Raw genomic sequence first — 20,267 nt, forward strand, 5'->3', positions numbered from 1 at the left:
CTATAAAATTCCAGAGGTTGGTTTAAAAACTCCAGGCCAGATCCTCCGCTGAGGTAAGTTTGTGTAGCTGCATTGACTTGTGAATCAGTTATTATTTTTATCTGACTCTGTTCATCCATCCTTGTTTCATCACAGAACATTTGAGTGTCTTCTGTTGACCTCACCTAGAGCTCAAAGGTCCTTCAAAACCAATACAATGTCAATAGAAAAATAATTATGCAAAACTTATTAGGACATAGTCCAATTTATTAACAGGATTTTTTGCATTATCCACACTAGCCACAAAATATGTACCGTGGGTGAAATATAACCCTACTCAGAGGGCCAGCCAAAGGCTTATGAACCATTTTAGTCCCATTTAAGAGCTATTTTGAGTGGTGGCCCTGACTATTAACAGTGGTGAATTGTGGATGTTGCCTTCATATTTTGCCGTTACAAACAAATGGACAATCTCAAACTGAAAAGCCATCTGAAGTCCCAACAAACCATGTGCCTTTGCCCATCATTAAGCAACCAGTAGAGAAACTGATTTCGATCAAATCTTGTAAAACCAAAAGGAAATATACCTGGGCTGACAAACACAATTTGAAATGGCTGAGTTACAACTCCCCAGAATTCAGGGTTTTTGATGGAGTCAGTCATAGACCTTTAAGTATAACACAATGAATGGGTCCTGCTGTAATATCAATCATAAAGTAGACTGTGAACTTATGTCAGGCTGTACTTTGCAGGTTGTGAAGTAGGAGGCTGTGCTTAATACATTGGGAGAAAAAAATGCATATTCAATTAATGACTGCATGTATGAAAAGTCTTTAGCACCAACACCCAGTTCTGGAGTGTATTCTCTGAGATTTCTCTCTCTTTCTCTCTCTCACGCACACACAGACACACACTCACACAAATTGGTACAGGACTCGTTTCTCTTAATATCTTTTTGAGTTCTTCCATGGTAGGCTTTTAGAAAAGAGAAAAACCTACGGTTCTGGTACCTTTGAAGTATTCGTTTTAATATGATATCGACAAAACATTTCTGAAAAAGTCTTGAAACAATAACCAACATATTCTTTAATCTAGCACATTCTAATAATGCCTCCTATAGGTCTTGTACATTGCATGGAGCTGGTATTGATAAAACACTAAATTATAACAGCATCAGGGCTTAACAACATCAGTACAACAGCAGAGCAACTCTCTTTTTAATTGAAGGCTCTGTATTATTATTTTATAGTATAGGCTTGTAAGAGAATTTATTAATACTCTCCTAACAAAGATAAGTGATTTGGAGGCTGCATAGTTTTTATTTCAGAGGAGTTATTTTATTTGATAATGACATTAAATATTAGAAACTATAACAGCTGGTGTGTTTATCCTTACTTGAGTGTATTAACCTCTTGAGCCGTTTTTTCCAGAAGAAGGATTCAGCATTACAGATTTGACTGTCAGCTGCAGTGCCTGGCGGCCCGTTGGATTGGCATCCTGACAGAATCTAAAGTCCAGTGCTGCAAGTAAACATGGATGACATTGCAGATAGATAGAACTGGCTGACTTGAGGCACCTGCAGCTGCTTGCACCAGAATAAAAGCAAAGGTTGTGCTCACTGAAGTGGAAAAACACTGAATTTACCTTCAGTTGTTTTTTTTTTTTTTTTGGTTGTGCATTTTGGAACCTTTCCACTAAAAGCACATTATGCTGAAATACCTAAGTGAAAAAATCCACCAGATACCAGATTTCATAACTGTTTTTTCCCCCTTCACTGAACAGTTTCCCTACTAATTTCTGACTGGTACCAACTGGTATTTTACCGGTGTGAATATCGGGTTATAGGAGAGGATGCTAATGCTATCTGCACAGAAGCAGCCGTTAGCAGGTTATTTTTTTTTTACAGATGGAATTCGTGAGTTATATTTTAAAGCTGAGTTACATAATGCTATAAAAATTGGTTATCTAGGAAAGCAATGATCTTTTAAACATTCCTGTTTTCTGGGGTAGGTCTAGAAAGTCTTTGGGTCTTGGAACCCAGGAAGAAAGCACATGGACTAAGCAAATTGTTCTTGTCAACAGCCCATATAGTCAATCATTAATTCATAGCCATAATATTCATTTTGATAGCACCAACGATCTTAAAATGCTTTACAAACATCAATTAGTTGTCATAGAACCCTTGATGTAGGTATTATATCTAGTTTACCAATAGGTAAACTGAGGCACAAAATGCTTAAATGACTTGTCCAAGGTCACACAGCAAATTAGTGATGATCCTGTAACAGAATCCTGACTCTGAGTCCCCTGCTCTAACCACTAGATAATGCTTCCAACATTACCTAGTAAAAGCAGCTCCTACTTTACCCAGCTATTGCTGATTTGCCTGAGTTGAGATAAGCAATCAAATTTACAGATGAGTTGGAGAGAGATTGGTATGATAGAACTGAACTGAGGTGTTTGATGGCTGGTTCTTTTTCCTTATGCCACCTGTGTCCTTTTATAACATCAGATCATTTACCTTTTTAAAGAAAGTGTATTCTTTTTCATCATGGGTCACCGGTGAGCCTAACACTATCTTTTATGTGGAACCCCTGCTAACAGAGGTGGAGGAGTATCAATCACAGCTTTCCCTGGGGTTGTACCTTGCTATGCTGGCTCTTGATCAGGAAGAAGCAGATGGTTATTTACAAATAAAATAATCAAGACCTCAAGAACATTTTTCCCCAAACCTTCCACGAAAGAGGCCAAAATAAGGTAGAATAGTTTAATATCCCCTTCTGCAAGCTCTCAAGGACAGTGCCTGGTCTGCTAGCACTTTTAAGCCTGTTGTTGGTTAAATTCACCAAATATGTGATACCTTACACAATAGAGCTGCTTCCGATTTTTCTGTGGTATTCAGGAGGCTCTGACACCCAAAAGACAATAGAAATTAATACTAGATTGTTGTACAAGAATATTGTATCTGCCTTACAGTATATATATTTTTCAGTCAGTTCTTTACAAGCAATGCACAGACTGCCTTTGAATCTCTTCAGTAGCCATGGTCACCCTCCTTCTTTATTTAGTGTTAAGTGTTATGCATTTAGCAGTAAAACCTGAACAAAAGAAAAGAAAGCAGGTGCTCTAAGTTTACTCTAGAGCCAGCTGCCAGGAAAACATACTGTACTTATTTATTTATTTTTACAGAACATAAGGGCTTTACATTGAATGCTTTTGAAAAAAGAACACTTATGAACATACATTTGATCAGTCTTTTATTTTATTTTTAAATCAATAAGGCCATGGAAGTAGCAATTACTGAAATAAATTGTCACAAAATTTTAATTCCCATTTGCTTCCCTATTTTTGATTTAGACAAGGACAGTTTCAGAGATTTCTAAAGTCAGGAATGAAAACCTTGCTGACACTGTTGGGGTTTGTCTCATTACCGCCATCTGTGGCTGGCTAATGGCATCGCTGGCTACTGATGCAAATTCTTAATATAGGCAAGATAAGCCATGCTTTGCACTGGTGTGGTTTACCCCACATTTGAGCAGGAATTAGCTGCACTGGTACAAATCATGGCTGACCTTGTCTACAGCAGATATTGTTGCAACTGCACTAGTGTGCAATCGCTGGCTCAAATTCAGTTGTGTTCCCAGTGTATGCAAAAGTGAAGATTATACAGGAAATATGCAGAATCTGTGGTGCTGAAAACTGGATTAGATATGGTGATGCCTGCAAAGCACCAAAGATCATTGAAATCATCGAAATATAGGGCTGGACGTGACCTCTAGTCCATCTCCCCACACTGAGGCAGGATTAAGTATACTAAGATCATCTCTTTCTCCTTACATTATCTTGCATCCACCACCATAGTGCACACCAGCTGTATGCTAAAGGCCGCTGGGCCTGCGGGATCAGGGGTGTGGGCTGCCCCACCCCCTGGCGCGGTGGGGTCCAGGGCCCCGGGTGCCCTGATGCCCTGCCCGGCGTGGGGGGGGGTCCAGGGTCCCACATGGTGGAGTCCAGGGTTGGGGCTTCTGGGCCGCCCTGCCCCACACAGCAGGGTCCGGACTCGGGGCTTCCCTGCCCTGTTGCTCAGCCCCACCTGGCGGGGTCCGGGGACGGGGATGCCATGTGGCAGGGTCACCCTGTGCCTGGGGTCTACTCCTGGCCCCACTCTGTGGTGGGGTCTGTGGGTGGGCGGGCCGGGTCATTGGGCATAGAGGTCTGTAAAGGGATTTGTGGGGGGCACTTTAGTTCTCAACCTGTGGCCCAGGTAACAAATTGGGGGCTGCATGGCGGCCCACAATGATAAATAGGTTGAGAACCACTGCCATATTGTCTAAGGCCCAGAGTTTTAAAGCTATTTAGGCATTGCTGCACTCAGCATTTGCAACACCTAACTAATTTAGGAGCCAAACTAGTTTTTAAAGGTGATTTGGGCCCTGAGGAGCCTAAGTCCCATTGAATGAAAATGAGATTTATGTACCTTAATCAGTTAGGCATTGCAATACTGAGTGTAGCAACGCCTAAATACCTTTAAAAATCTGGACTTAAGTCAAATAAAAACAGAGTCCAACAAGTAGAATAAGAATGGAATTCTAAAAAGCACCTCAAAGATTAAGAGTGCAAATCCCATTGATTTCTTTCTCTTCCCCGGGAAGTTGGTGAAATTTAAAAAAACTTGTATGTGTGTGGGAGAGTGTGTCTTCCTCCTCCTCACTTTTTCTTAGTTGTTGCTGTGGAAGGCTGGGCTAACGCAGTGAGTTTGGCACTGTGTTTTGAAGGTGGTGAAGTCTGCAAGCCTTCGCACCTTCTCTGGAAAGGAATTCCAAAATCTTGTGCCACCTGCTGAGATAGTTCTGTCCCCCTGCTTTCAGGAGTTTGACTCTCGGGGTCAACGGTTTCATCATTGCTCTGGATCATAAGTGTTCATGGAAGCTGTGCTCTCTGAGTGAGAAGGATCCTTTCAGGTAGCTTGGTACACTCCCATGAGAACCTGATATAGATTTATAACTTCATATTTACCTGAGGTTCTATAGTAAGCCAATGTAGAGATCAGAGGAGCACTGTGAGTCAGCACTGGAACTACAATGTCATATCACCAGGTTTCTGTGGTGCTACTTAAGATGTCTATGAGATAAGGTGATAGTAATCTCATCTGCAATGAGCTTGTAAGTAATGATCACCTTCTGATCACTGATCTTGCATTAATCAGCAGGATTTTGAAGCCTGGGTGTCATATCTTCAAAACGTTCAGTTTGCTTTGAGAAGGCTCCAAAAAGTAAGTGACCAGATCTTGCCCTCGTTTACATGTGGACAACTCCAGTGAGGTCAATGAGGTGACATGGGTGTGAGTATTCTGCATAAAATAATTTGATTTTACAGTTTATTTCCCCTCATGCCCCATAACCTGAGATTGATTTGTTCAATTTACTGTTTACAGAATTCACATACTTATGTTTCCTATGCTTTTTCCTGGAGATATGCCTGAATTTCTCTTCTTGTCCCCCAAAGTATTCCTTTACCTACCTCAACACCCTTTTCATCTAACGAGATTCCTGTCTTGGGAGTGAGTGACTATCAGAATGGTATTTTGGCTATAAAAATAAGTAAAAAATAAAGAAACAGCATTATTAGAACTGATCAGAAAATATTTTTTCTACAGAAAAATTTGACTTTTGGTAAAAAAACAAAACCGAAATATTTTCAGCCCCATACCAAAGGTTTTGATTTGGAAATACCATTGTGGTACTTTAGGGGTTGTCGTTCAAATGCCTCATGACCCTATTTGCCTCTATACGCTGGGCTCCCTGGCTTGATTACATTTCTCATGATGCACCACTGTCACCCCAATCACTGGGCCACTATGATGCATCCTGGGAGTCCCTGGCCACAAGGTATCATTGAAGATGTAATCCAGCTGGGCCTGGCAATAGGGAAGAAGAGGGGCATCAGGCAATTGAATTACAACTCCTATGAGACACTACAGCAGCAGTTCCAAATAAATTTTTTTTTTCAGATTTTTAAGCTGAAAAAGAAAATCTTTTTGATTTTTGGGTGTTAAATTCTTAGACTAGAAGTCAACATTTTCCATGGCAAGCAGACAATTTTAGTGAAAAATACCATTTAATCAAAAAACAAATGTTCCATGAAAAACAGTTTCGAACCAGCCTGGTTCACTTCGAACATTTCTGAAACACAGGTTTCGACATATCTATGTGCTACAGTCCCCTGTTGCCAGGGTTTTAGATTATAAACCAGTCTGAATGGCTCATTTAGGCTTATATTGAAGGAAACCCTAACACAGAATATTTTACTGCTCCCTCTCGCCTCTCTTCCCCTTGTCACTCTTTTTTTTAACATAATATGTATTTATTTATTTATATATCTAGACAGCCACAGAACTGATACGGGGAAAATACAGCGCCTTGCCAAAATCACATACATTTTAATGGCTTTCCTGTTCACTTAACCCCACATCAACAGCGTATCCTCCCTTGCCTGAACTGTGCCTCTGGAGGGTGTGGAAGGCCGAGAGCTGGGTGGAACTGGCCTGGCTCCAGTGCCTGTTTAACAAAGGAAAACTTGGGACATTTTTGAAAACACGAGGTGCCCGTTTCAAGACGCTTGGGCCCCATCTACATGGCAATTTCTGATAGAGTTTGTAGTCAGTTACTGACATGGTTGGCTGTAAATGTAATCTGAGCCCACACACACCATGGTTAATACTTGGTTAGCAATTGGGGAGCTAACAGTTTCAACCATGCCAGTGTTCTAGGCAGTTGTCTTCCTGTAACCACTTCTTTGGGCATGGAGAAGGGACTCCTTAATTGTACCTGTGCACTATGGAATATTCTGTGTACGACAACAGGCCACGTTTTCCAGAATGCAGCAGTACTAGCTAGATACTTATAAGCCCTTCATTACTGTGGTATCTGAATGCCTCACAGTCTTTAAAGGTTTATTCTCAGGTAGTTCCCTGTGAAAAAGGGAAGTGCTATTATCCACCAATGGTGGGGGCGGGGGGGGGAGGGAATGGAGGCACAAAAAGGCAAAGGGCAAGATTTTTCAATGCATTGAGGTGTCAACAATGCTGATAGATTCCTAGGCCATTTTGAAAATCCCGCTGGGTGCCTACCTGCATCTTTAGGCACCTAAATACAAAATCTGGATCTTAGTGACTTAGTGAATTGAACCTGGGTCTTCCAAGGCTCATGCTAGAGCCAGATTTTTAAAGGTATTTAGATGCTAAGGGAGGTTTTCAAAAGGATCTAGGCACCTACAGTTCATTGATTTCAATGGGTGTTAGGCACCTAGATATTTTTGAAAATCCCACGAGGCACCTTAATACCTTTAAAAATCTGTCCCCTAATCACTAGACCATCCTTCTTCCTAAATACAGGTAGTCAGTGATATGTTAATACGGACTTTGTTGACCCATAGGGATGTCTACACTATGAAATTAGGTCGAAATTATAGAAGTCGGTTTTTTAGAAATCGTTTTTATATAGTCGATTGTGTGTGTCCCCACACAAAATGGTTTAAGTGCATTAACTTGGCAGAGTGCTTCCACAGTACTGAGGCTAGTGTCGACTTCCAGAGTGTTGCACTGTGGGTAGCTATCCCACAGTTTCCGCAGTCTCCGCCGCCCATTGGAATTCTGGGTTGAGATCCCAGTGCCTGATGGGGCAAAAAACATTGTTGCGCGTGGTTATGGGTACATGTCGTCAGGCCCTCCCTCCGTGAAAGCAACGGCAGACAATTGTTTTGCGCCTTTTTTCCTGAGTTACCTGTGCAGACGCCATACCACGGCAAGCATGGAGCCCACTCAGCTCACTGTCATCAGCTGTCTCCTGGGTGCTGGCAGACGTGGTACTGCATTGCTACACAGCAGCAGCAACCCATTACCTTGTGGCTGCAGATGTTACAATAGGCCTGAAAACCATCGTCATCATGTCCGAGGGGCTCCTGGCCGCCTTGGTAAGGTAGGTCAGGAGCGCCTGGGCAGACATGGGCACAGGGACTAAATTAGGAGTGACTCGACCAGGTCATTCTCTTTAGTCCTGCAGGCAGTCCTATTGTACCATCTTCTGCTGGGCAGGCAGGAGATGAGGATGGCTTGCAGTCCTACTGCACCGTCTGCTGCCAGCCAATGATATAAAAGATAGATGGAGTGGATCAAAACAAGAAATAGACCAGATTTGTTTTGTATTAATTTGCTCCCCCATCCCTCCCTTCCTCCCTCCGTGAAATCAACAGCCAACAATTGTTTTGGTGAGGTCTGTCAGGGGCACCTTGAAAACTTTAATGGAGATTCAGTCCTGCCTGAAATACCAGAGGGAGGGATAGCTTAGTGGATTGAGAATTGGCTTGCTAAACCCAGGGTTTTGAGTTCAAAACTTGAAGGGGGCCATTCTGTGTGACAGTTGTTTTTGTTTCTCCTTGATGTAAAACCACCCCCTTTGTTGATTTTAATTCCCTGTAAGCCAACCCTGTAAGCCATGTCGTCAGTCGCCCCTCCCTCCGTCAGAGCAATGGCAGACAATCATTCCGTGCCTTTTTTCTGCGCAGGCGCCATACCATGGCAAGCATGGAGCCTGCTCAGATCACTTTGGCAATTAGGAGCACATTACACACCACGCGCATTATCCAGCAGTATATGCAGCACCAGAACTTGGCAAAGCGAAACTGGGCGAGTAGGTGACATCAGCGCGGTGACGAGAGTGATGAGGACATGAACACAGACTTCTCTCGAAGCACAGGCCCTGGCAATATGGGCATCATGGTGCTAATGGGGCAGGTTCATGCGGTGGAATGTGGATTCTGGGCCCAGGAAACAAGCACAGACTGGTGGGACCACATAGTGTTGTGGGTCTGGGACGATTCCCAGTGGCTACAAAACTTTCACATGCGTAAGGGCACTTTCATGGAACTTTGTGACTTGCTTTCCCTGCTCTGAGGTGCAAGAATACCAAGATGAGAGCAGCCCTCACAGGTGAGAAGTGAGTGGCAATAACCCTGTGGAAGCTTGCAATGCCAGATAGCTACCGGTCAGGCGGGAATCAGTTTGGAGTGGGCAAATCTACTGTGGGGGCTGCTGTGATGCAAGTAGCCAACGCAATCAAAGATCTGCTGATATCAAGGGTAGTGACCGTGGGAAATGTGCAGGTCATAGTGGATGGCTTTGCTGCAATGGGATTCCCTAACTGTGGTGGGGCCATAGACGGAACCCATATCCCTATCTTGGCACCGGAGCACCAAGCCGGCGAGTACATAAACCGCAAGGGGTACTTTTCAATAGTGCTGCAAGCTCTGGTGGACCACAAGGGACGTTTCACCAACATCAATGTAGGATGGCCACAAAAGGTACATGACGCTCGCATCTTCAGGAACTCAGGTCTGTTTCAAAAGCTGCAGGAAGGGACTTTATTCCCAGACCAGAAAATAACCGTTGGGGATGTTGAAATGCCTATAGTTATCCTTGGGGACCCCTTAATGCCATGGCTCATGAAGCCATACACAGGCAGTCTGGACACTAGTCAGGAGCTGTTGAACTACAGGCTGAGCAAGTGCAGAATGGTGGTAGAATGTGCATTTGGACGTTTAAAAGCGTGCTGGCACAGTTTACTGACTTGGTTAGACCTCAGCGAAACCAATATTCCCACTGTTATTACTGCTTGCTGTGCGCTCCACAGTATCTGTGAGAGTAAGGGGGAGACGTTTATGGCGGGGTGGGAGGTTGAGGCAAATCGCCTGGCTGCTGGTTATGCGCAGCCAGACACCAGGGCAGTTAGAAGAGCACAGGAGGGCGCGGTGCTCATCAGAGAAACTTTGAAAACCAGTTTCATGACTGGCCAGGCTATGGTGTGAAAGTTCTGTTTGTTTCTCCTTGATGAAACTCCCTGCCCCTTGGTTCACTCTACTTCCCTGTAAGCTAACCATCCTCCCCTCCTCCCTTTGATCACTGCTTGCAGAGGCAATAAAGTCATTGGTGCTTCACATTCATGCATTCTTTATTAATTCATCACACAAATAGGGGGATAACTGCCAAGGTAGCCCGGGAGGGGTGGTGGAGGAGAGAAGCACTGGGAGGGGTGGTGGAGGAGGGAAGGACAAGGCCACACAGCACTTTAAAAGTTTAAAAATTTAAAACTTATTGAATGTCAGCCTTCTGTTTCTTGGGCAATCCTCTGGGGTGGAGTGGCTGGGTGGCCAGAGGCCCCCCACTGAGTTCTTGGGAGACTGGCTGAGGAGGCTATGGAACCTGGGGAGGAGGGCGGTTGGTTACACAGGCAGTCTGTGCTCCAGCCTTTCCTGCAGCTCAACCATATGCTGGAGCATATTAGTTTGATCCTCCAGAAACTTCAGCATTGAATCCTGCCTCCTCTAATCACGCTGCTGCCACCTTTCAGCTTCAGCCCTCTCTTCAGCCCACCACTTACTCTCTTCAGCCCGCCACCTCTCCTCCCGGTCATTTTGTGCTTTCCTGCACTCTGACACTGTCTGTCTCCACGCATTCGTCTGGCTCTGTCAGTGTGGGAGGACAGCATGAGCTCAGAGAACATTTCATCGTGAGTGCGTTTTTTTTGCCTTCTAATCTTCACTAGCCTCTGGGAAGTAGAAGATCCTGTGATCCTTGAAACACATGCAGCTAGTGGAGAAAAAAAAAGGGATAGTGGTATTTAAAAAGACACATTTTATAGAACAATGGGTACACTCTTTCAGGGTAAACCTTGCTGTTAACATTACATACATAGCACATGTGCTTTCGTTCCAACGTCGCATTTTGCCTCCCACCACCACGTGGCTAGCTCCTCCCCCCTTCCCGTGGCTAACAGCAGGGAACATTTCTGTTCAGCCACAGGCAAACAGCCCAGCGGAACGGGCACCTCTGTATGTCCCCTTAAGAAAAGCACCCTATTTCAACCAGGTGACCATGAATGATATCACTCTCCTGAGGATAACACAGAGAGATAAAGAAGGGATGTTGTTTGAATGCCAGCAAACATACACTACAATGCTTTGTTCTACAATGATTCCTGAGTACATGCTACTGGCCTGGAGTGGTAAAGTGTCCTACCATGGTGGACGGAATAAGACTGCCTTCCCCAGAAACCTTTTGCAAAGGCTTTGGGAGTACATCTAGGAGAGCCGCGAATGCCAGGGCAAATTAATCGTTAAACATGCTTGCTTTTAAACCATGTATACTATTTTAAAAGGTACACTCACCAGAGGTCCCTCCTCTGCCTGGTGGGTCTGGGAGGCAGGGTGAGAAACAGTTCCTGGCTGTCAGGAAAACCGGTTTCTCCGCTTGCTTGCTGTGAGCTATCTATAACCTCATCATCATCATCATCTTCCTCGTCCCCAAAACCTGCTTCCGTGTTGCCTCCATCTCCATTGAAGGAGTCAAACAACACAGCTGGGGCAGTGGTGGCTGAACCCCGTAAAATGGCATGCAGCTCATCATAGAAGCAACATGTTTTGGGCTCTGACCCGGAGCAGCCGTTTGCCTCTCTGGTTTTCTGGTAGGCTTTTCTCAGCTCCTTAAGTTTCACATGGCACTGCTTCGGGTCCCTGTTGTGGCCTCCTTCATGCCCTGGGAAATTTTGACAAATCTTTTGGCATTTTAAAAACTGAAACGTAGTTCTGATAGCACGGATTCCTCTCCCCATACAGCGATCAGATCCCGTACTTCCCGTTAGATCCATGGTGGAGCTCTTTAGCGATTCTGGGACTCCATCATGGTCACCTCTGCTGATGAGCTCTGTACTCACTTGTAGCTTGCCATGCTGGCCAAACAGGAAATTGAAATTCAAAAGTTCGTGGGCCTTTTCCTGTCTGCCTGGCCAGTGCATCTGAGTTGAGAGTGCTGTTTAGAGCGATTACAATGGAGCACTCTGGGATAGCTCCCGGAGGCCAATACCATTTAATTGCGTCCACAGTACCCCAAATTCGACCCGGCAAGGCCGATTTCAGCGCTAATCCCCTTGTCGGGGGTGGAGTAAGGAAATCAATTCTAAGAGCCCTTTAAGTCGAAAAAAAGGGCTTCGTTGTGTGGACGGGTGCAGGATTAAATTGATTTAACGCTGCTAAATTCGACCTCAACTCCTAGTGTAGACCAGGGCATAGTTGTGTTGTGGATCAAGCTGTTGCATGGACACAATTCTATCATCTTTGTGGTAACAAGGTCAGAGGAGAGCGTCACAAACTAATTCCAAGAGCGTAGTTTTAAGGTAGACAGAACCTTATGCTCTTTGGTGCATCCTAAGCTCCTTGGCCCTTCAAATGACATCCATAAGGGCACAGGGGTCTGTCTGTACAGATATCATTGCAGAATTGGGGCCTGACTAGGGATATACTATGAGCCCCTTAGTTTTGACTACAGTAACTTCATGATGGATATTCTTGTTTTGATCATTTCCTTGAAAAAGCCACTGACTTATGTATTAGACTATCCACTAACTAAAGTAATGGCAGGTGCTATAAAGCATATAGAAAAAGTGATTGCACTTACTCTTATTTTTACTTACTTATTTTACTACAATATCTTGTGATTTTCCATAACACTACAGCTGACAAAAATGATACTGCACTGTTATGAGCAACGTCTATGGTACTATTTTTATAAGGAAGCTCATGTTCTTTATGATACATATATCAATGATATCGTAGTATTGTGTACCGTTGCATTTTTAAATACTCGAGTTTTTTGTTTTGTATATAACCAAGCAAAATATATTCTTACAGATAGAATTGTGGGTATTTCAGTGTTCATGTTCCCTGTAAACCAGGGGTCCCTGTGTGGTAGGCAGAAGAGGTGTTTCTCGATCTAAATATGCATGGCTAATTTAACTCTGCCGGTAATATAGCTAAGTTGTGCATTGAGATTTTTTGTGAAAAGGTAACAAAATACATGGGCATTTTTCCATATAACATTTGGACTTACTTTCATATAATACTTACTTATATTGACATACTTATGAAAGTAAGTCATTTCAGACTTACTTTCATATAATACTTACTTATATTGACATACTTATGAAAGTAAGTCATTTCAGACTTACTTTCATATAATCTGAATTCTCTACATGTTCTTTCTAACAGAAAAAGCCCCAAAGTGGGGGTTTTTTTTTAGTCAGATATCCTTGAGATTAATTTATAAATGCATTATTTTCTAAATTGCAATGTGCCAGTAAAGCTTACAGCCAGGAAACACTGAAAAAAGGACCCTCCACCCTATTTAGCAGAATAAAATAAATAATTCCACTTAACACATACACACTAGCTGGGCCATTGGATCCCCAAAAAATCCACGACTCCAAATTTGGGAAGAAAAAAGGTGCCATTAGACATTACATTTTTTTAATTTACAAAATATTTTTAAATTAAAACCTAAGGGGACAAACATTTTTGTTGCAATAGTTTTGATTAGCCACAATTTCTTGTTAGGCTGTATTAAGAAAGTGATAGAGAATAATACTGAAAATTCTATATTGCTGTTGTATAAAAGGTTTCAGAGAAACAGCCGTGTTAGTCTGTATTCACAAAAAGAAAAGGAGTACTTGTGGCACCTTAGAGACTAACCAATTTATTTGAGCATAAGCTTTCGTGAGCTACAGCTCACTTCATCGGATGCATACTGTGGAAACTGCAGAAGACATTATATACACAGAGACCATGAAACAATACCTCCTTCCACCCCACTCCCCTGCTGGTAATAGCTTATCTAAAAAGAAAAGGAGTACTTGTGGCACCTTAGAGACTAACCAATTTATTTGAGCATAAGCTTTCGTGAGCTACAGCTCACTTCATCGGATGCATACTGTGGAAACTGCAGAAGACATTATATACACAGAGACCATGAAACAATACCTCCTCCCACCCCACTCTCCTGCTGGTAATAGCTTATCTAAAGTGATCACTCTCCTTACAATGTGTATGATAATCAAAAAACTAAACTAAAACTAGACAAGCCATTTACAACGCACACTTTGCTTCTCTACAAAAGAAAAAGGACACTAAACTTTCTAAACTACTACATACTAGCAGGAGAGTGAGTTTGTGTGTGTGGTTTTTGAAAAAAAAGGGCGGGGGGTGAGAAAACCTGGATTTGTGCTGGAAATGGCCCACCTTGATTATCATACACACTGTAAAGAGAGTGGGCACTTTGGATGGGCTATTACCAGCAGGAGAGTGAGTTTGTGGGGGGGGGGGGGCAGAGGGTGAGAAAACCTGGATTTGTGCTGGAAATGGCCCAACTTGATTATCATACACATTGTAAGGAGAGTGATCACTTTAGATAAGCTATTACCAGCAGGAGAGTGGGGTGGGAGGAGGTATTGTTTCATGGTCTCTGTGTATCTAATGTCTTCTGCAGTTTCCACAGTATGCATCCGATGAAGTGAGCTGTAGCTCACGAAAGCTTATGCTCAAATAAATTGGTTAGTCTCTAAGGTGCCACAAGTACTCCTTTTCTTTTTGTTATATAAGAAAGATTGATGGCCCATGCTTACCATGAACAGTTTCAGTTCTGGTTGCCTCATTAAAAAACAAGATCTAGCAGAAACAGAAAAGTTACCACCAAGGGCAGTTCAGATGCATGCAATGACTTCCATTCGAGACCAGATTTTTAAAAAGTAGGACTAAATTTAGGGAGGATATGAATAAGAGGTAACATGAGAGAAGTATATAAAATAATGAACCGTCTACAGAAGGGAAATCAGGAGTTCGTTCCTATTTACCTTATTATATAATTCAGGAACCCAATACAGTTAAGCACTACTGTTTTTATACAATCCACTGCCACAAGATATTATCTTAATATCTGATACAAAACAGCACTGGACATCTATAAAATCATAATATCATCTTCATTAACACTAGCTCGGATAAAAAAATGCCAGTCACCAACTGCTATGGGTTAGGAAATTCCTTCCTCCATAGCTGTAGTTACTGCAAAATTGTCCATTTGGGGGGTTTACATCTTCCTCTGAAGCCTCTGATATGGGCCACTGTGGGTCACAGGATACCTGACTAGATGAACTATGGGCCAATCCAGTAAGGCAATTCCTATGTTCCTGTGGCATATTCCTATTATTTATGCAATAATGCTCTATCAAAAAGAGACAGTTAAATCTTACATACCTGTTAACTAAGCCAAAGCTACACAGCAGTAAGCTTTATTGAAACTGTACTGTAAATACAAATGGAGCAATTAGCTAAGTGCGGGCGGTTTTACATGGGAAACAAATAGTTGGTACCACGGGCTACAAAACTCAGAATTTAAATGTTTGGTGTCCTTTTATTTACAAAATGCAGCAGTCACAAATAAAAGTTGCATTTTCAAAAGCTTCATTTTGGCAATTAGCACACATGGAATAACAATCACAAATGATAAATGTCATACTTTTGTCACCAGAAGTTGAAGAAATCTGCTGGGTTCCTGTTTGGATGCAAATCCCAGAAGTTCTACCCCCTGTGATTCACATCAAAAAATCTTTGAAAAAGGTTTTGATTTTGGCAGCTGCTGTCAAGATAAAACTTTCTTTCAACTGCAGCCATCCCAGTTGAGGGAAGGCTTTGCTTCTTCTGCACAGAAGTCTTGGCGTCCATTTTCCTCCAATTTTCTCTTTTACACTGAGCAAGTAAAGCAAAAGTTTGTGATGAATATTTTCATTATGGCGAGCAGTTTTCTTTATTGATACCATGTTATTATTTAGTACCTGATAACACACTGATGAAATGTCATCTTTTCCCACAAATGATAGTAATTGTGAGATGTGTCACAATAAACAACATTCACCTTTTGTCAAATGCATTTTTTTTATGTTTAATGTGTTCTTTAGTGCTCACAAGGAGCATCAGATTGGCAGCCCTGAGGAATGGCGGTCTCCCATTAGCCAAAGAACAGGTATGACAGGGCAGTTGCCAAAGCAAGCTCCTGCATATTGTCCCATCAATCTACTTCACACATGAGGTGGAGGGTAGCCCTTTTCGATGTCCATTCAATCCCTGGCCTCTCGCGGACTGACAATGTGCAAGTTAGTGCCCATTGTGGTGGCAATAACTGTAATTTATACCAAGGAGATCAGAATGTGCTCTTCTGATGCATGACCTTTTTCATGATATCATTAAAACCATAGTTCTCTATTCACTCCAAGGCTGCTGACTCTGCCAGACAGCCCGTGGAGGAAGGTTGTACCTGTGCAAGGCTTCAGTAGGCTCCACTCTGCTGGAATGCAGGCTTGTCCAGGATGAATTAAATCTCTCTGCTGGAATTTACAAAGGAGCTGAAGGAAATTAGGTGCTCAGCTCCCATTTCCCACTGAAGTTTAGTGAGATTTGGGCACCTAGCTCTCTTCAGCTCCTTTGAAAAGTCCTGCCTAACTCATCATAATTCCATATCACCTGCAAAAGAAAACATGTTAAAGGAAACAATTACACATCACTTCAAGTTTCATTCTCTACTATTTTTCTTGTGTCCTTCAGTTTGGAACAGTTGAGTCTTAACATACTGAAACACTAAGCGTTCTTGCTGGAGTACATGTAAAAAGAACACCTTATAATTTAAGTGCAGACTTTACTTGTCTAGCCTTAAGGACATAAAATATGCCTACGAAAGAAAAGACAGTGTCTATACGCTCATTAAAGCCCAGGGCAAGGATTTGATCAAAAGGATTCCTGCCAAGGAAGGGCACGCTGGAACCATTGTAAGAAGTTGTGTATGTGTGTGCGTACACTTTTCTTTTCTTTTTTGTGCCCTGTCCCTTCCCCTATCACCTCCATTCAATTTTCTTCCAGCTGGGGGGAATAGAAGAGATCTTACTTCCTTGATGACAAGCATGGCCTTTGAGCAGTTAAAGCAAAAGGTACTTTAAGTTCAAATGAGACTGTGACTTAAACCAATATTACCTGAGACCAACACATGTTTATTGAAATGTAAGTATCCTTCATTCCGATCAGCAGGCTTTATTCATCCCACTGCGATTTCAATCATTGCCCTTTTATTTGTCCAGAGTGAATAAGTGAATGGGCTGTACATTTTTATTCACAGCAGTAGGTTTACGTCTTCAAATCAGAGAGCTGTTTTGATTTTAGAAATAAACTCCGGAGGAAACAGTTTCAACTGGAACTTTCATATTTTTTTCACCAGTTCAAGGTAACATCAAAACTCATCTTTCCCCAAACCTAAAACCCAACAGCATTCTTTTAAGCCAAATTAAATCCAATGTTGTCCCTTTTTCTTTTTCCTTCCAATTTAGAGGAAAATAAAACTATTCTTATTTGAATGGTTTTGTTTGCAGATCCTAAATACCCTGCTACTGCAAAGTTTCAAATGATCTCATACAGCCCAAAGTCTCTTTGGTGTCAGCAGCTGCTCAGGTACCGACACAGCCATAAGAATGCTGCTGATCAGAACAATGACTGCCTGGCCTACGGATGTCATACTGAGGTAGAAATCTTGATGCTCATTGGAGTGACATTACTAAGTGCATTGCACACACACTGTATCTGGGTCAGAGGAGAAGTTATTTCACAAAGTTAGCAAAGCACTTCTTGGCAAACAGACTTTTAGGGTTCAGGAAACACTTGAGTCTATTATTTTGTTGACAGCGTAGCACTGAATAATAATAAAAGGTGATATAGAAGTACAAAGAATCTTTTTATCTGAGCATGTGTGAGAGGAAGGATGATTCCGTGGTTAGGGGGCTCGCCTAGGTCTTAGGAGGCTGGGTTCATTTCTCTGCTCTGCCACAGACTTCCTGTGTGACCTTGGGCAAGTCACTGAGTTTCTCTGTGCCTCTGTTCCCCCATCTGTAAAATGGGGATAACTGCACTGCTGCCCTGCCTCACAGGGTGTTGTAATGGTAAATATATTAGAGATTGTGAGGTGCCTAGATACCATGGTAATGGGAGCCATGTAAATACTTAAGCACACAGGATAGATAGACAATTTGGGTAGGAGATGTGGAGCTGCTAATTGGCAAAGAGAGACATCCAAGTACAACCCAAAGGACGTCACCTCTGAACGTCATTTCCAGAATCTAGCAGGGGAGACAAGAGACTAAAGAAAGGCAAATTATCTCTCTGCACCAGGAGAAGGCGTCAAAACTAATAATTTAGAAGACTTGACAATTCAAGGTAAGTAACAAGGCCATTGGCTCACAGCATTGTGAGAAGGTGATTCTGTCAGTAAAGCACTGGGGCTATTAACACGCCAAGGACTGAAGGAATACCACTGGGAAGTGATGAGGCCAATGACCCACAGGGGTGGGGTCAAAATCTTTGATGGATATGACCAGTGGCAGCCAAAAAGCCCTCCTGGTTTCAAAGAGGCCCTGAGAACTCAAAGACTGTTCCAGCAATGTTGCTAAAAGTGTACAGGGAAACCAGTGTTACAAGGAGACAGTTTAGACACTTTTTAACAGGCCAAGTCATGCGAGGGATACACAATTGCTGTCCAGATCAAACCTAACATCTGCAAAGCTGGTAGAGGCTGGAACAGGCCTGAATAATTCCAGCAGTGAGCTCCCTTGCTGAGAGCAATGAGAAAGGAACTGGAACAGCATGTTTTAGAGGGGAGAGCTGAGGCACTGGCAGTCGGTCTAAGATGGAGCTTGGCCTGCCTGTGCGCCAAAGGATTCCCATTTTTTGAGAGCTGGAGGAGTTATAGCCTCTCTTACACAAAGGAGCTGAGAGCCAAGAGTAGAATTTTAGTCCACATGGTGCCTTTAGAGAATAACACTTCCCTTCTTTTGCAAAGTTCTTGGAGATCTTCAGATGAAAAGTGCTCATCAATATAACTAATTAATAATAATAAAAAATGAAAGTTACATCCAAGAAATCAAAGACATAACATTTCCATTATCAGGTGTGGACTCTGGCATGAATTTAATTCATGGTACCAGCAACTCAATTCATGGCCCCCGACAATTTATTTGTGTTATATCATTTTGAAATGTGGGTCATATTTTTGCCCATGGGTGTAGAAATGGTGGAATCTAAAGATCTCTGCTTAGAAGAAGCTACCATGGAGGGAAAGATTCATTCAAATGCTGCAGCAGTTCCTTTCATGAAGTTGTGTAAAGGACAATCAACTCACAGAGCCTAAATCCAGAGGCCGAAAACTGACAACCATCTAAAATTATCCTGGAACCAACACAGCTAAAATAACACTGCAAGCAACTATCTAAAATAGCCGTTCCACCAAATCATATGATACTAGATGAGTGTCTTTCTATTTGACTGGATTTGTAACATGGACTTAAACACTGAATTTATACCATAAGTTCTGAAGCAAAAGAGCTGAACATTTTCTTTGCTACCTTGACGCCTTTTATATATTGTGTGATGGGGCAAGGCCAGATGGCTATAGAAAAGTAGTGGGAGATAGATATATTAGCTCCAGGCTAAACAAATCCCTGGTACCAGGTTAAGTGAAATGGAAGCTGCTCCAGGTCAATTAAGACACCTGGGGCCAATTAAGAACTTTCCAGAAGGCAGGGAGAATGCTAGGTTGATTGGGACACCTGAAGCCAATCAGGGGCTGGCTGAAACTAGTTAAAAGCCTCCCAGCCCATCAGGTGGGTGTGGATGTCAGAAGCTGTAGAAGGAAGTTATGCTATTGGAGAGGCTGAGTAGTGCACACCATATCAGCCACAAGGAAGGAGGCCCTGAGGTAAGGGTGAAGTGGAGCTTGAGGAAGTGAGGGCTGCTGTGGGGGAAGTAGCCTAGGGAATTGTACATGTCATGTTTCTAAAAGGTCAGCTACCATAGCTGATACTATTAGGGTCCCTGGGCTGGAGCCTGGAGTAGAGGGTGGGCCTAGGCTTCCCCCCTGCCCATCTTTGCCCCCTGATTAATCACTAAGACTGGGAGACAACAGAGACTGTGCAAGGAAGGATAACTTCTCCTCACCTCCCTTGCTGGCTTATGATGAAAATGGCTCAGTAGACTGTGACCCTTGTCTCTTGAGAAAGAAGGGTTATGTGGAGGGTCACAGTGAGCCTCTGAGGCTAGTGAAATCTGCCAGGAAATGTGGGACCCATGGAGGCAAGGACAGAGCTTTGTCACAATTGTTAAACACCCAACCTCTCATGTGTGAAGTAAAGGCTTAGTCTTATTGTAGACATATAATCTAAACAAACAGCAAATAGAGCAAATGAAATAACTTCACACAAGAGATGGGTAAAACCATGGTTTTGGTTTATATGAGACCTCATCAACTGGGTTTTGGGTTTACAAAACCAGAGGTGATTTCTGTTCAGGTCCAATTTGTTCCAACCCTCCATAGTTTG

At 42.7% G+C, this 20,267-nt stretch overlaps 2 long non-coding RNA genes across 2 annotated transcripts in view; one reads left to right on the forward strand and one right to left on the reverse strand.

Annotated features, from left to right (window-relative positions):
- LOC125634946 (uncharacterized) overlaps positions 1–20,267 on the forward strand; it is a 120,960-nt gene that overhangs the window by 97,977 nt on the left and 2,716 nt on the right. The gene's annotated exons all lie outside the window — the stretch shown is intronic.
- Positions 15,252–20,267, reverse strand: part of LOC142071444 (uncharacterized) — a 70,208-nt gene continuing 65,192 nt past the window's right edge. Inside the window, exons 2-3 of the long non-coding RNA XR_012667474.1 lie at positions 16,172–16,377; positions 15,252–15,606 (exon numbers count right to left, since the gene is read on the reverse strand). This is a non-coding gene — a long non-coding RNA (uncharacterized LOC142071444). The remainder of the gene's footprint in view (positions 15,607–16,171; positions 16,378–20,267) is intronic.

The sequence above is a fragment of the Caretta caretta genome, chromosome 3, assembly GCF_965140235.1.
Source record: "Caretta caretta isolate rCarCar2 chromosome 3, rCarCar1.hap1, whole genome shotgun sequence".
Taxonomy (NCBI): Eukaryota; Metazoa; Chordata; order Testudines; family Cheloniidae; genus Caretta; species Caretta caretta.